Consider the following 14,380-nt stretch of genomic DNA (forward strand, 5'->3'; position numbering starts at 1 on the left):
TTGCCACATCCTCCAGCAAAGAGTTCCAGATCTTAACTATTCATTGAGTAAAAAAATATTTCCTCCTATTTGTTTTGAAAGAATTTCCATGTAACTTCCTCAAGTGTCCTCTAGTCTTGCACTTTTGGAAAGAGTAAAAAATCGATTTACTTCTACTTGTTCTACACCACTCAGGATTTTGTAGACCACAATCATACCTCCCCTCATCTGTCTCTTTTCCTTGCCGAAGAACCCTAACCTCTTTAGCCTTTCCTCGTACGAGAGGAGTTCCATCTCCTTTATCATTTTGGTTGCTCTTCTTTGAACCTTTTCTAATTCCACCATATCTTTTTTGAGATATGGTGACCAGAACTGAACGCAATAATCAAGGTGAGGTCGCACCATGGAGCGATACACAGTCATTATAGTATTTTCAGTCTTATTTACCATCCCTTTCCTAATAATTCCTAGCATATTTGACCACCACCACCACAAACTGAGCAGAAGATTTCAGTGTCTTATCTACAATGACACCTAGATTTGTTTCTTGAGTGCTAACCCCTAAGGTGGACCCTAGCATCAGGTAACTATGATTCAGATTATTCTTTTCAATGTGTATCACCTTGCATTTGTCCACATTACATTTCATCTGCCATTTGGATGCCCAGTCTTCCAATTTCCTAAGGTTTTGAATAGTTTTGTATCATCTGCAAATTTAATCACCTCACTCGTTGTTCCAATTTCCATATCATTTAAAAATATGTTAAATAGCAATGTTTCGTGCTCTCCTTCCTCTCGCCACCTGGTGGCCAGACCTGGTGGCTGCAATGGACTGTCTGGTTATTGTCACCCGTTCCAGATTTCAGCCCAGTCCAGTCCAGATCTTCCGGGCTGCCAGACTTGCTTGCTTGGATTGAACCTGCACAGCACCCGTAGTTGCCTTTGCATCGCCTAAGGCCCTGAGGTTTGTTGGGGTGCTGTTTGCACTTCTGCTCAGTCTAGCTCCTTGCCTTGATTCTTGTCTGTTTTAGTTAGTCAGTGGGTAGTTAGATTAGGTTGTTGTTTGTTTGCTAGTCCTGTCTCTGGGTTATAGTTTTGTGTTTAGTCTTTGTCTGTTTATGTCTTTGTGGCTGCTCTGCAGCTTTCAGTTCTGTGTCTTATCAGTGTTTTTTCCCTGTTTTAGTGGCTGCTTGCAGCTTTCAGTCCTGCCCGTTAGCTTTCCCTTCCTTGCCCTGCTGCCCCTGTATGTTCCTTTCCCCTCTGACCCTCAGTCCTGGTTCAGCCTACGTAGTGGGGTGTCCAGTCCTGCCTTGCCCAGTAAGTCCTGCCGGCCACCTGCAGCCAGGGGCTCAACTCCTGGTGAAAAGCGGCCGAGTGCAGGTGAAGTTTAAGTGTGCCTGCTCTGCTTATTCCTGCTTGTTTGCCTCTGCTGCAACTCCAGTCTGGGGTTCCAGTCCTGTTCTGCCTAGTCTCCGGTGTGGGGTGGTTTTGCCTGCCACTGCCGCTCCTCGGCAGTGGCCCAAGGGCTCACAAACCAGTTACAGCTTTGAAGACGTGACATCCTGTGGCACTCCACTGTTCACCCTCCTTCATTGAGAGAAATGACCATTTAACCCTACCCTCTGTTTTCTGTCCAATAACCAATTCCTAATCCACACCAGAACCTTGCCTCCTATCCCATGACTTTTTAATTTTCTCAGGAGTCTCTCAAAAGCTTTCTGAAAATCTAGATACACGACATCAACCGGCTCACCATTATCCATATGTTTATTCATGCCTTCAAAGAAATGAAGCAAATTTGTAAGGCAAGACTTCTCTTCTTTATAACAGTTTCCACTATTTTGCCTGGAACTGACGTCAGGCTTACCAGTCTGTAATTTCCCACACCACCCCTAGAACCATTTTTAAAAATCAGCGTCACATTGGCCACCCTCCAATCTTCAGGTACTACAGACAATTTTAATGACAGGTTATATATTACTAGCAGCAGATCAGTAATTTCATGCTTGAGTTCTTTGAGTACCCGTGGATGTATGCCATCCGGTCCAGGTGATTTACTACTCTTTAATTTATCAATTTGGCTCAGTATCTCTTCTAGGTTCACTGAGATGGCTTTTAGTTCCTCTGCATCATCACCCTTGAAAACCATTTCCGGTACAGGCTGAACTCTTGTATCTTCTTCCGTAAAGACAGAAGCAAAGAATTCATTCAGTTTCTCCGCTATGGCCTAGGGCAATATTGCAGCTGGAGAGCAGGAATGAATTCAACAGAAAAGTATTTTTTTTTACAAAAACAAACTGTCCCAGTCCTGTTACCTCACAAGGCCTGGTCACAGGAATGATAATCCTCTGCGGTTCAGCAACCCAATTATTAATATTTAAGTTCATGTACTCTAGGGCCTATTTATTCACAGAGTCCGAGGCACAGAAAGGGGGACACCCTGACAGTTTAGCAAGCAGCCACTAGTCAGCCTCTGGTGGCAGGCTCAAACACAGTCTGCGGCTGTGGGGTTGCCACGCCCCAAACACAGTCATTTCTAATCTGCTGGTCGGGTTTGACCCCAGTCCAACCTCCCAAAACATTCACACAGTCCAGTTAAGTAGTAACAATATTTCCAGCACACTTACACAGCTCTTATACAGTTCAGTTCCCCAGTTCCCCCACGTACACTGGCTTATCACAAGTCCTCATGGCTAGCTCCAGCCATACTCCATCACTTCTAGTCAGGGCTTACTTCAGACAGCTCACAATGACTCAAATGCAGTCAATCACACACCAGTCTCCTGCGCTTCTCTTCCTGGCACCTCTCTTGGCAAGGTCTCTGGGTTGGGGCCTCATTACTCCTGTGTCTGTACAGCAAGTTATCACAGGGCCATTCTGAGGAGCACTGTCGTTTTCTAAGTTATGATCTGAGTGCACCTGGCCCACTGACACATTTTTCCTCCCTCATTTTGAATTTTATTTTGGACTTGTAAAATTGATTTAGAGTTTGTGTCATCCTCATCCCGCAATCCATTGTCCCACTGTCTCCTTCCTATGTTTCTATGTTGATGTCCCATTGTTATATTCCTAACGATATCCGAATGTCTCGCACAACTCTGCACAATGTATTCCATAACCAAGTTGTAACAAATGTATTTCTATTATTCATGTCTTATTGTAAGCCACACTGAGCCCGCAAAAAGGTGGGAAAATGTGGGATACAAATGCAATAAAATAAAATAAAAATAAATAAATAAATTCTACTAACATAGTAACCTAGTAAATGACGGCAGATAAAGACCTGAACGGTCCATCCAGTCTGCCCAACAAGATAAACTCATTTTACACGGTTTGTGATACTTTATACCCGAGTTTGATTTGTCCTTGCCATTTTCAGGGCACAGACCGTAGAAGTCTGCCCAGCACTCTTCTTTTATTAAACGTTCTGAAGATTCTGGGATCCTAAAGAGTTACAAGATTCCAGAATCCCAATTAGTAGCAATATTCCATGTAGAACCCCAAAGAGTAACATAGTAAATGACGGCAGATAAAGACCTGAACGGTCCATCCAGTCTGCCCAACAAGATACTCATTTTACAACTATTTCCTTTGTAGCATTTTAACATGATTTGATGTTTAGTGGGTTTCTTTGCATCCTTTTTTTGCACTATGTGGTTAATCCAATTAGCGGCACCTCTTAACCAGATAGCAAGGACCTATCCAGCAAACATGATACCAAATCAGCATTAACTCCCAGAATTCAAATTGCACCAACCCTACTAATGAAAAGACAAAACTGCAAATATTACATTGAGCCCTAGAACACCAATATGCCACCTATTGGAGAAACAGAACAGATTCTACATAAGAACCATAGGCGCCGACTCCGTGGGTGCTGTGGGTGCTCGAGCACCCTCAATATTTTCACCCGCCGGAAGTTCCTTTCCCAGCCAGCCCGACCTGCCCGCCCTCTTCTCCCACAACAGTTCTCCGCTGGTCCGCCCTCGCCTTCCTGCGTGCTGCCCAGAATTTTAAAACTCATCTTACCTCTGGGTCCCGGTGGCAGCAGTAAAAGGCAAGCAGGCTCTGCACTTCAGCCTTCCCTTCTCTCTCAGCTCTGGTCCCGCCCTTGCGGAAAGAGGAAATGAGGGCGGGACCAAGAGCTGAGAGAGAAGGGAAGGCTGAAGCGCAGAGCCTGCTTGCCTTTCACTGCTGTCGCCGGGACCCCGAGATAAGATGAGTTTTAAAATTCTGGGTAGCACGCAGGAAGGCAAGGGTGGAGGCCTGTTGTGGGAGAAGAGGTCGGGCAGGGGTTGGGACTGGCACTCGGAGGAGAGGGGGGGCCTGGAACTCGGAGGAGAGGGAGGGGGGCCTGGAACTTGGAGGAAAGGGAGGGGGGATGGGGAAAGGGAGGGAGGAGGGGGAGGGGGGAATGCACCACCTGTAAAAATTTCAGCACCCCCAATCGTTTTGAAAAGTTGGCTCCTATGCTTTTGGATGAGTAAAAATTGATTTACTTCTACTCGTTCTACACTACTCAGGATTATGTAGAGCTCAATCATATCTCCCCTCATCTGTCTCTTTTCCAAGCTGAAGAGCCCTAACCTCTTTAGCCTTTCTTCATACAAGAGGAAGAATTTTTTTTTGTAATAAATCCAAAAACATTAATTATTGATCTGCAACACTTTTAAGTACAACCAACTTGCTGGCGGATGGGTTTGAAAAGGTGTTCTTTCCTGTTACGCTATAGGTAGAATAAGTATTTTTTGGGGGGAGGGGGGACATGGGGGGGACATAAAATAGCCACCTGTGCAGTGTCCTCAGACCTCACCAGTATGGCTGCCACAATAACTGAATTGTGCAGTATTATAACCCCTCCTAAGATGAACGCCAGGTGCTGTAGTGATTCATCTGGAACCCCCTCTCTGCCACCCAGCTTGCACAGATCAACCCACAGACTGATCAGAGGGGCACTATGAGCTGACACATGTTCCCCACCCTGACACTGCGATTTGTGCATCGAAGCGGTACATTCACAGAGTCACGTGCGTGCAAGAGAAAAACACACCTGCCTATTCAGGAGGACCACGGCACAACTCGAAGGCCTAAAATAGCCCACATTCCCAGATGCGACCATGCGCAACGCTTGCCCTTTCATGGTCACCAACCCACGACCTGATGGTTCACAGAGAAGGGGGCATCCCTTATCCAGATGCTGCCTGACGCCAGGGGCCATACTGAACCCTAAATTATATAGTAAACCCAGGCTACTGGCACAAACACATTTTTAAATTGAAACTTGCCTGCAATCCACCCTCAAACAATGCCTGGTACCAGCACAGCTGACGTTAATTGTGCCCCTAGAGTGCACCGCTGATGGCTCATCATGATTTCGCAGACACCGCCCATCACAGCAGCAAAGTCATTTTACCCACAACCATGGTTTGCTCCACACATGCTGGAGCAGAATTGCGTCTGCCAGAGCCACAGATGCATACCAATTCACAACCAATCCAGCAGCACCATTCTATAAAATGGAACCATGCTGTTCTCACCACGGCCGCTGGCACGCTCAACAGCACTCTTCCTCTCTGTGGGCACATTACACCCTATCCAGAAGACACAGGTCCTGAAAAGATGGGAAGCCAAGCAGTGAGGATCCCCATACCAGCACTGTAAATAGTCAAACGGCTGACTTGCGCCTGAGCAGCCCACTGCACTTCAGCCCTCTGTTGCGAGCCAAACCCCTGTGTTCCCTTCCTGGCCACAACCAACGGCCCACAGAGAAGGCACCCTGTACCAAACAACGCAAAAGGCAAGAAGAGAAAGAGATTAAACAAATTAAACAGAATTTACCAAATGTTTCAGTGGAATGGAGCAGCAGGCTAAAATGGTGAATGCACCTTGCTGCAGGCACTGCCCTTCTTGCTCCCAGAGGTCACCTCTTTCCCCACCTCCCAGACTTCCTGTCTTGTTACCTGCCTCCCTATAGGTCCTCTATTCTTTAGTGCCTTCCCCTTACTTATCCCTTTCCTAACTTGCCTGTGCTTGCAGCTCTTCTATACTTCCCATCACCCTCCCCCCTCCCTCCTATTCCTGTTGTGCTGGGCCACCACCAGGTTTGTGCTTGTGACCGCCTAATGCTGAATCACTGTCCTCTCCTTTCACCTTCATCCTATGCCCACTCATTCCAGAGCTTCCTTTCAATTGAAAGAGACTCATCTCCTGTGCATTTATGCTATGCAGATTTTTTAAATGTCTCTGTCATATCTCCCTCTCTCCTGCCTTTCTTCCAAAGTATGCATATTGAGATCTTTAAGTCTGTTCCCATAAGCTTTATGGCAAAGACCACTGACCATAGTAGTTCATATATTAAACAGGGTGCTCCAAATAAATGCTTTTGATACAAAAGTTTAGCAGGAATTTAAGTCTACTACTACTACTACTGAGGCAGCCTGGGCAGAGAAATTATATTAATGTGTTAATTCTGTTTAAGTTTGGTTCAGTCCTGCAAGTGATGGAATGCCATCTGGGTTTAATTACTCAAATGTCTAGCTTTTGCTAGACTAGAGGTTAGAAAGGTCAGAGAGAAATGAAACTTTCTTTGTCCCTTTTTGAGTGATGGATTGTTAAGGATTGTTCAAAGGTAATATTTACCACATCTGGATGCCATTCTGAGTAAGGCATACTGGACAATCTCGAGGGGATCAGCAAGCAAGCTGTTTTAAAAGATTAGACTGAACGCTGTTTAGAAGGAGATAGAGTAGATTTAAATAATTCTAGATGAGTTAGATTTTGTCTTATAAGGAATTCTGATTTCTGCTTATTTTAAAATATGTTTTATTCTGTTTAATTAATAAGTTCTATTTCTATGTAGAATATCTTTTCAATTCAGTGTCTGATTTTCAAGTGAGATTTGTCTGCAGTTTAAGAGGTCATCATCTGGTTTGAATTATCCACAGTCCTAGCTAGTTCTGTGTATGAAGCTAGAAGGTGAAAGAGGTCAGGGAAAGTCAACTCTTCTCCTTGATTGATTATAGCTAAGTGTAGGACTGGTTTCCTGAAAGTAATAACAAACCATGTCTGTGTGCCATTAAGTAAGATTGGCCCCTTAATGAATGCCAGAGTCCGGTTAGTATTTTAAGCTATGATTGGGAATCTGAGAATTTAATAATAATAAAATGCAGGAGATAGGTGCCACATTGTCTAGTTTGAGAGGCCCCAGGTCATAGGTTAGTTTAGGAAATCTCAAACCTATGTAACTGATATTTTTGGGTAAATGTGTAGAGATAATTAGTTCAAGACAGGGTAATCAATCTATTCTTTACCATCTGGTGAGAAAGGGGGGCTAGAAGGGTTTAGGACCCTATATAAAGGAGAGCAGAAGCAGCTTACATTAGAGAAGGAGCTGAGACGAGAAGGAACCAAGACAGGAGAGAGAAGACACAGAGAGCTGAAGGAGAGAGCTAGCGCTGATGTCCTACTTTGTTTGCTGGCAAATAAAGAAGATTTTTCTCTCATTCTGGTGTGTGGTGTTTAACTCCTGAAGTACCACAGATTCTGCTAACAATAGTGGTAATTCCTGCAACACTACTACTATTAAACATTTCTATAGCGCTACTAGACTTACGCAGCGCTGTACAAATTAACATGAAAAGACAGTCCCTGCTCAACAGAGCAAATTTGGGATGATAAGCTCCTTATGAATTGGCCTGTCTGTGGAGCTGTCACTCCAAATGTGGTGCAAAGTCAGCTACTGTAAAAACACTGTGACTTTTAGTTTCAGTTTTCATTAGCTGAGGTCAGAAGCTATTTTGCCTGGAGGTAAAATATGGCCATGATCGAAATCATCTACTATAATAAAAAGCACCTCCAACGTTCTGAAGCTGACTTTGTGGCAATGAAGGGTTGTAGGGTTCGTGCTGCCTGTAACGCTGTATCCATCTCCTGTTGTGATTTTAGTGTACTTCCTGGTTCGTCACACACGATGTCACACACATGAGGGTGTCGTTGTCCCTCCCTCCCTTCCAGTTCCAGGCCCCCTCCCTCCAATTTTTAAAAGTCATCTTCACTTACCAAGTCAGGGTTACGGCAGACGGCAGCAGCGGTAAAACGTGTGCAGGCTCGGCCCTTCCCTCTCTCTCAGCTGTGGTCCCGCCCTTGCAGAAACAGGAAATGAGGACGGGACCACAGCTGAGAGAGAAGGGCCGAGCCTGCACGCCTTTTACCGCTGCAAGCGGCCGACGTAACCCCAAGGTAAGTGAAGATGACTTTTAAAATTCATAGGGAGGGGGCCTGGAACTGGAAGGGAGGGGCGACGAACATGGAACTAGGAGGGAGGGATGACCCTGGAACTGGGAGGGAGGGACGGAGGGGGGACCCTGGAACTCGGATGGAGGGGGGACCCTAAAACTCGGAGGGAGGGGGACTCTGAAACTCGGAGGGAGGGAGGGATGGACCCTGAAACTCAGAGGGAGGGGTGGACCCTGAAACTCGGGAGGGAGGGACCCTGAAACTCGGAGGGAGGAGATGACCCTGGAACTCGGAGGGAGGGAGGGAGGGAGGGAGGGAGGGGATGACCCAGGAACTCGGAGGGAGGGAGGGGGGGACAACCCGGGAACTTGGAGGGAGGGAGGGTGGGACAATCCTGAAACTCGGAGGGAGGGGGACAACCCTGGAACTGGGAGGGGGCGCCCCTGGCACACACTCTCAATCTCACACACACACTCTCTCTCTCACAGACACACTCGCACCGTCTCACACTCTCTCTGTCACACACACACAGACACACACTCGCACATTCACTCTCTCTCTCTCTCTCACAGTCACTCTCACACACACTCTCTCAAACATACACACTCCGAGGAAAACCTTGCTAGCGCCCGTTTCATTTCTTCCACAAACGAGCCTTTTTTACTAGTTATATATAATCTGGCTTGGATATTATTTGGGCGACTCTAAAGAATTTCCAGGCTCTGTTGGGTATGATGAAGATGAAGCATTTTAATCAAACTTGTGGCATGCAGATGCTAGATCAGGGGTAGGCAACCTCAGTCCTCGAGGGCTGCAATCCAGACAGGTTTTCAGGATTTACCCAATGAAAATGCATGAGGTCTGTTTACATGCACTGCCTACATTTATGCAAATAAATCTCATGCACATTCATTGGGGAAATCCTGAAAACCTGACTGGGTTGTGGCCCTCGAGGACTGAAGTTGCCCACCCATGAGCTAGATTGTATGAGAAAGGAACCTGCAGTGATTGTCTTCAAGAAAAAGCACTGGTCAGTCACGTCTGTGGTTGTGACCACCCTCAGATTTACCTTATTTCTGGGGGTCAGCATCTATGCTGGCTTCTGTTTCTGTGTTAGTCTTGTCTCTGTCTCTGTGTGCTGATTGCTTCACTAGACCTCACCTGTGTGGGCTATGCCTCTCTGAGGAGCCAGCATCTAAGATGGCTCCCGCTTGTTTTGTGCCAGCTTCCAAGATGGCTCCTGCCTGTTCTTCCTATGTGTTCCAAGCCTCTCCTTGGTGTGAGTGTGTTCCCTGCTCCTGTCCTGCAGTAGGTGACATCATCAGTGAGAGTCTTCATAAGGAAGTGCTGTGCTTGCATTCAGGGCCTTTGCATAGTAAGTAAGAGTGTTATGCCAATAGGCCGTGAGGTTAGTGAAAGCACTGTTGCGCTGCTACTTAGCCTTTCTCTGGGGCTCTTGCCCATCTGCTATTTGTGTCTGTGGACTGCCAGTCCTTCTGTGTGGGCGCTGCCCTTCTGCCTTGTGTCTGGGGACTGCTAGTCCTTCCGTGTGGGCTTTTGCCCTTCTGTTTTGTGTCTGTGGACTGCTAGTCCTTCTGTGTGGGCTTTTGCCCTGTTTTGTGTCTGTGGACTGCTAATCCTTTCATTGCCTTGCTCTGTGTTTGGAGTCTGTAGCTTTAGCCATTCTCTCTCTGTCTGCATTTGGAGCTGCTGAAGCTTCAGCCCTGACTCTGTTATCCCTGGTTTATTCCTCTATTCCTCTGCCTGCTGCCTGCCCAAAGACTCTGTTAGCTCCTGTTTTTTTCCTCTGCCTGCCTAAAGACTCTGTTTGCTCCTGGTTTATTCTATTATCTGCTGCCTGCCCAAAGACTCTGTTTGCTCCTGGGTTATTCTATTATCCGCTGCCTGCCCTAAGACTCTGTTGGCCCCTGGTTTATTCCTCTGCCTGCTGCCTGCCCACTCTGTTTGCTCCTGGTTTATTCTATTGTCGCTGCCTGCCCAAAGACTCTGCTAGTTACTGGTTACTTCTTCTGTCTGCTCTGCCTAGCTTGCTTGTATTTCCTGAGTCCTGCTTCTGCCTAGCTAGTGTGTATATCCTGAGTGTATATCCTGAATCCTGTCTCTGCCTAGCTAGTGTGTATATCCTGAGTGCATATCCTGAATCCTGTCTCTGCCTAGCCTTTGTGTATGTCTTGTTCCCTTGGTCTGTCTTATGTTTCTGGCTTTCAGTCCGAGTCTAGTATTTAGTCTAGCTTCCTTCGTGTATCCCAGCCCCAGGGTGGGTCCTCTGGATCTTCAGTTCCTGCCTTATCCTGCAAGTCCTGCCGGCCACCCGCACTCCGGAGCTCAACTCCGGAGGAATGGTGGTCAAGCGCAGGTGAAGTTGTTCCTGTTCTGCCTGTTCTAGTTGCCTGCCTCAGTACTACTCCAGTCCAGAGTTCCAGTCCTGCTCTTCTGTGTATCCAGTTCCAGGGTGGTCTTGCCTGCCGCTGCCGCTCCTCGGCAGTGGCTAAAGGGCTCACGAATTCCAGTTCTGCCTCGAGAACCCGACAGTCAGCTTATAGCGTTAGTATGGGAATGATATTACAATGAAATTTATATATTAGAAAATAATTTGAGACATGTATTGCTCTCGATTGCAATTTTTCAGAGGATATAGTCCTCACATTCATTAACATCAGTGAGCCTTTTTATTTTGGATTGTGTACCAGGCTGGTATAGGGCTAGATTCTATATATAGTGCCTGAAATTTCCATGTGGAAAAAAATGCACCTAGACGTATTCTCTAAAGTATGCCTACATTTTATAGAATAGGCTTAAATTTCTGTGCGGTATATAGAATACGCCAAGCACCTCTCCACGTGATCAAATTTAGTCGTGGCCATTTATGCCACGTTTTACTTAGCATAAATCCCGACACTTAAATTAGGTGCAGAGCGGGTGTATTCTATAATACACATAGATTTTAGAAGCGCCCACACCCCACCCATGGTCATGCCCCCTTTTCAACTATGCGATTTAGAATTAATGTGCACCATGTTACAGAATACGCTTAGTGAGTTGTGCATGTAAATCTTAATCAGTGCCAATTAGTGCTGATAATTGCTTCCGAACATCCAATTGACAGTGCTCATTAGCTAGTTAAACAATTAAGTTATGTGCGTTGTTATAGAATATGCTTTGATTTCCACACAGAAATTAAGGTGTGATATATAGAATCCAGCACAGATGTCTGCTGTGTAGACCAGTGTCTGGACTCCTTTACTCTATTTTAGTAAGAATCTATATCATGCTTGTCCTTAATCAGTTTTCTAACTAAATACAAAACGGGAAACATCTTAATGCTACTTTCTCTTGTTACTTTTGCACAGTTTGGGTAAGCATAAAAAGCTGGTAATCATTGTTTTTTTCACATGGTCTCACAAAGTTCCTCTCTCAGAGGATGTTTAACTCCTTATGCATTGAACTGGGAACTTAAATGTGCCAGGCTTGTTGAGAAGTCCTTATTAAAATGTCTCTAGTGGGTTAAAACACACTACCCCAACTGTACACCATTACCATAGCCCTTATGGGTGAAGGGGGGCACCTAAATGTGGGTACAGTGGGGTTCTGGTGGGTATTGGAGGGCTCGCTGTTTCCTCCACAAACGTAACATGTAGGGGGGGATGGGCCTGGGTCCACCTGCCTGAAGTGCACTGCACCCTCTAAAACTGCTCCAGGTACCTGCATACTGCTGTGATGGACCTGAGTATGACATCTGAGGCTGGCATAGAGGCTGACAATCAATATTTTTAAGAATGTTTGTTTTAGGGTGGGAGGGGGTTAGTGACCACTGGGGGAGTAAGGGGAGGTCATCCCCGATTCTCTCTGGTGGTCATCTGGTCAGTTCGGGCACCTTTTTGTGCCTTGGTTGTAAGAAAAACACGACCAGGTAAAGTCATCCAAGTGTTCGTCAGGGACGTCCTTGTTTCTTTCGATTATGGGTCGAGGACGTCCTAGTGTTAGGCATGCCCAAGTCCCGCCTTCGCTATGCCTCTGATACGCCCCCTTGAACTTTGGCCATCCCTGCGACGGAAAGCAGTTGGGGACGTCCAAAATCAGCTTTCGATTATACCAATTTGGACGACGTCCATCTTCGGATTTATGTTGAAAGATGGGTATCCTTCTCTTTCGAAAATGAGCCCAAAAGTCAACATGGAATTAGTGAAGGGAAATCTTGCCTCACCAATCTACTTAATTTCTTTGAAGGGGTGAACAAACTTGTGGATAAAGGTGAGCCGGTTGATATTGTGTATCTGGATTTTCAAAAGGCATCTGACAAAATACCACATGAAAGACTCCTGAGGAAATTGGAGTCATAGGATAGGAGGTAGTGTTCTATTGTGGATTAAAAACTGGTTAAATGATAGCAAACAGAGAGTAGGATTAAATGGTCAGTATTCTCAATACAGAAGGGTAGATAGCGGGGTTCCCCAGGGGTCTGTGCTGAGACCGTTGCTTTTTAACATATTTATAAATGATCTAGAGATGGGAGTAACTAGTAAGGTAATTAAATTTGCTGACAACACAAAGTTGTTCAAAGTTGTTAAATCGCAAGAGGATTGTGAAAAATTACAAGAGGACCTTACGAGACTGGGAGACTGGACATCCAAATGGCAGATGATGTTTAATGTGAGCAAGTGCAAAGTGATGCATGTGGGAAAGAGGAACCCAAACTATAGTTACATGATGCACAGTTCCACATTAGGAATCACCGACCAGGAAATGGATCTAGGTGTCATCATTGATGATACATTGAAACTCTCTTCTCAGTGTGTGGTGGCGGCTAAGAAAGCAAATAGAATGTTAGGCATTATTATGAAAGTAATAGAAAACAAAAATAAGGATGTTATGATGCCTGTGTATCGATCCATGGTGTGAATGCAACTCGAATACTGTGTGCAGTTCTGGTAACCGCATCTCAAAAAAGATATTGTGGAATTAGAAAAGGTACAGAGAAGGGCAATGAAAATGATAAAGGAGATGGAATGACTTCCCTATGAGAAAAGCGGCTAGGACTCTTCAGCTCAGAGAAAAGATGGCAGAGGGGAGATATGATAGAGGTATATCAAATAATGAGTGGAGTGGAATGGGTAGACGTGAATCACTTGTTTACTCTTTCCACTCCAGGGAGCATGAAATTAAGCTACAAAGTAGTAAATTTAAAACAAATTGGAGAAAATATTTCTTCGCTCAACATGTATCGAAACTGTGGAATTAATTGCCAGAGAATGTGGTAAAAGCAGCTAGTTTAGCAGTGTTTAAAAAAGGTTTGGATAGCTTTCTAAAAGAAAAGTCCATAAGCCATCATTAAGATGGACTTGGGGAAAATGCACTGCTTATAAGCAACATAAAATATATTGTACTGTTTTGGGATCTTGCCAGATACTTGTAACATGGATTGGCCACTGTTGGAAACAGAAATGTGGGCTTGATGGATATTCACTTACGTACTTATGACACAAATCTGATATTAGAAATGGCAACATTCAAAAACCAGTAGGTACAGTTCCCTCTAAGCTGAGCGGGAGTTCTCCACCTGTAGTCCAGCCAGTGGGGGTGCTCTTTCACCCTCACATTTTTAATAGTGGGGGCCAGGCAGCTCTGTAGGACTCCAGGAAAACTTGCCTTGTGTCTAGAGATTGAAAACACAATATTAAAGCTCCAGCAATGCAGTTGGAGGGCTCCTGCTCAGCTTAGAGGGAACAGAACCAGTAGGTGAACATTTCAACCTTCCTGGACACCCTCTAACTGACCTTAAGATTGCCATACTCCTAAAAAGGAACTTGAAAGAGACACTCTAGCACAAAACTGCTGAACTGGAACAAAACTAGGGTGACTGTTAGTAGGAAATTTAAGAGATTGAAATCATATTCCAAATACCCTGGCTTAGGAGTATAATTACTCCTAAACCATTACTGTCAATGGTTCATGTAAAAATAACCCTTATGGAAACATTGCACTTAAAGTCTTCAACAAAAATACCAATCTCTCTATATAAAAGGCAACCCCAACGTTCTGAAGCCTCCACGGAAGTTGAGGCGCCCGAGATATCCGGTGTGCCCTGGAGTGTCTGCACCGCCCTCGCGTCAAAACGTCATGACGTCGAGGGCGGAGCTATGACACT

Source organism: Microcaecilia unicolor, chromosome 6 (genome assembly GCF_901765095.1).
Source record: "Microcaecilia unicolor chromosome 6, aMicUni1.1, whole genome shotgun sequence".
In the NCBI taxonomy this organism is placed as follows: Eukaryota; Metazoa; Chordata; class Amphibia; order Gymnophiona; family Siphonopidae; genus Microcaecilia; species Microcaecilia unicolor.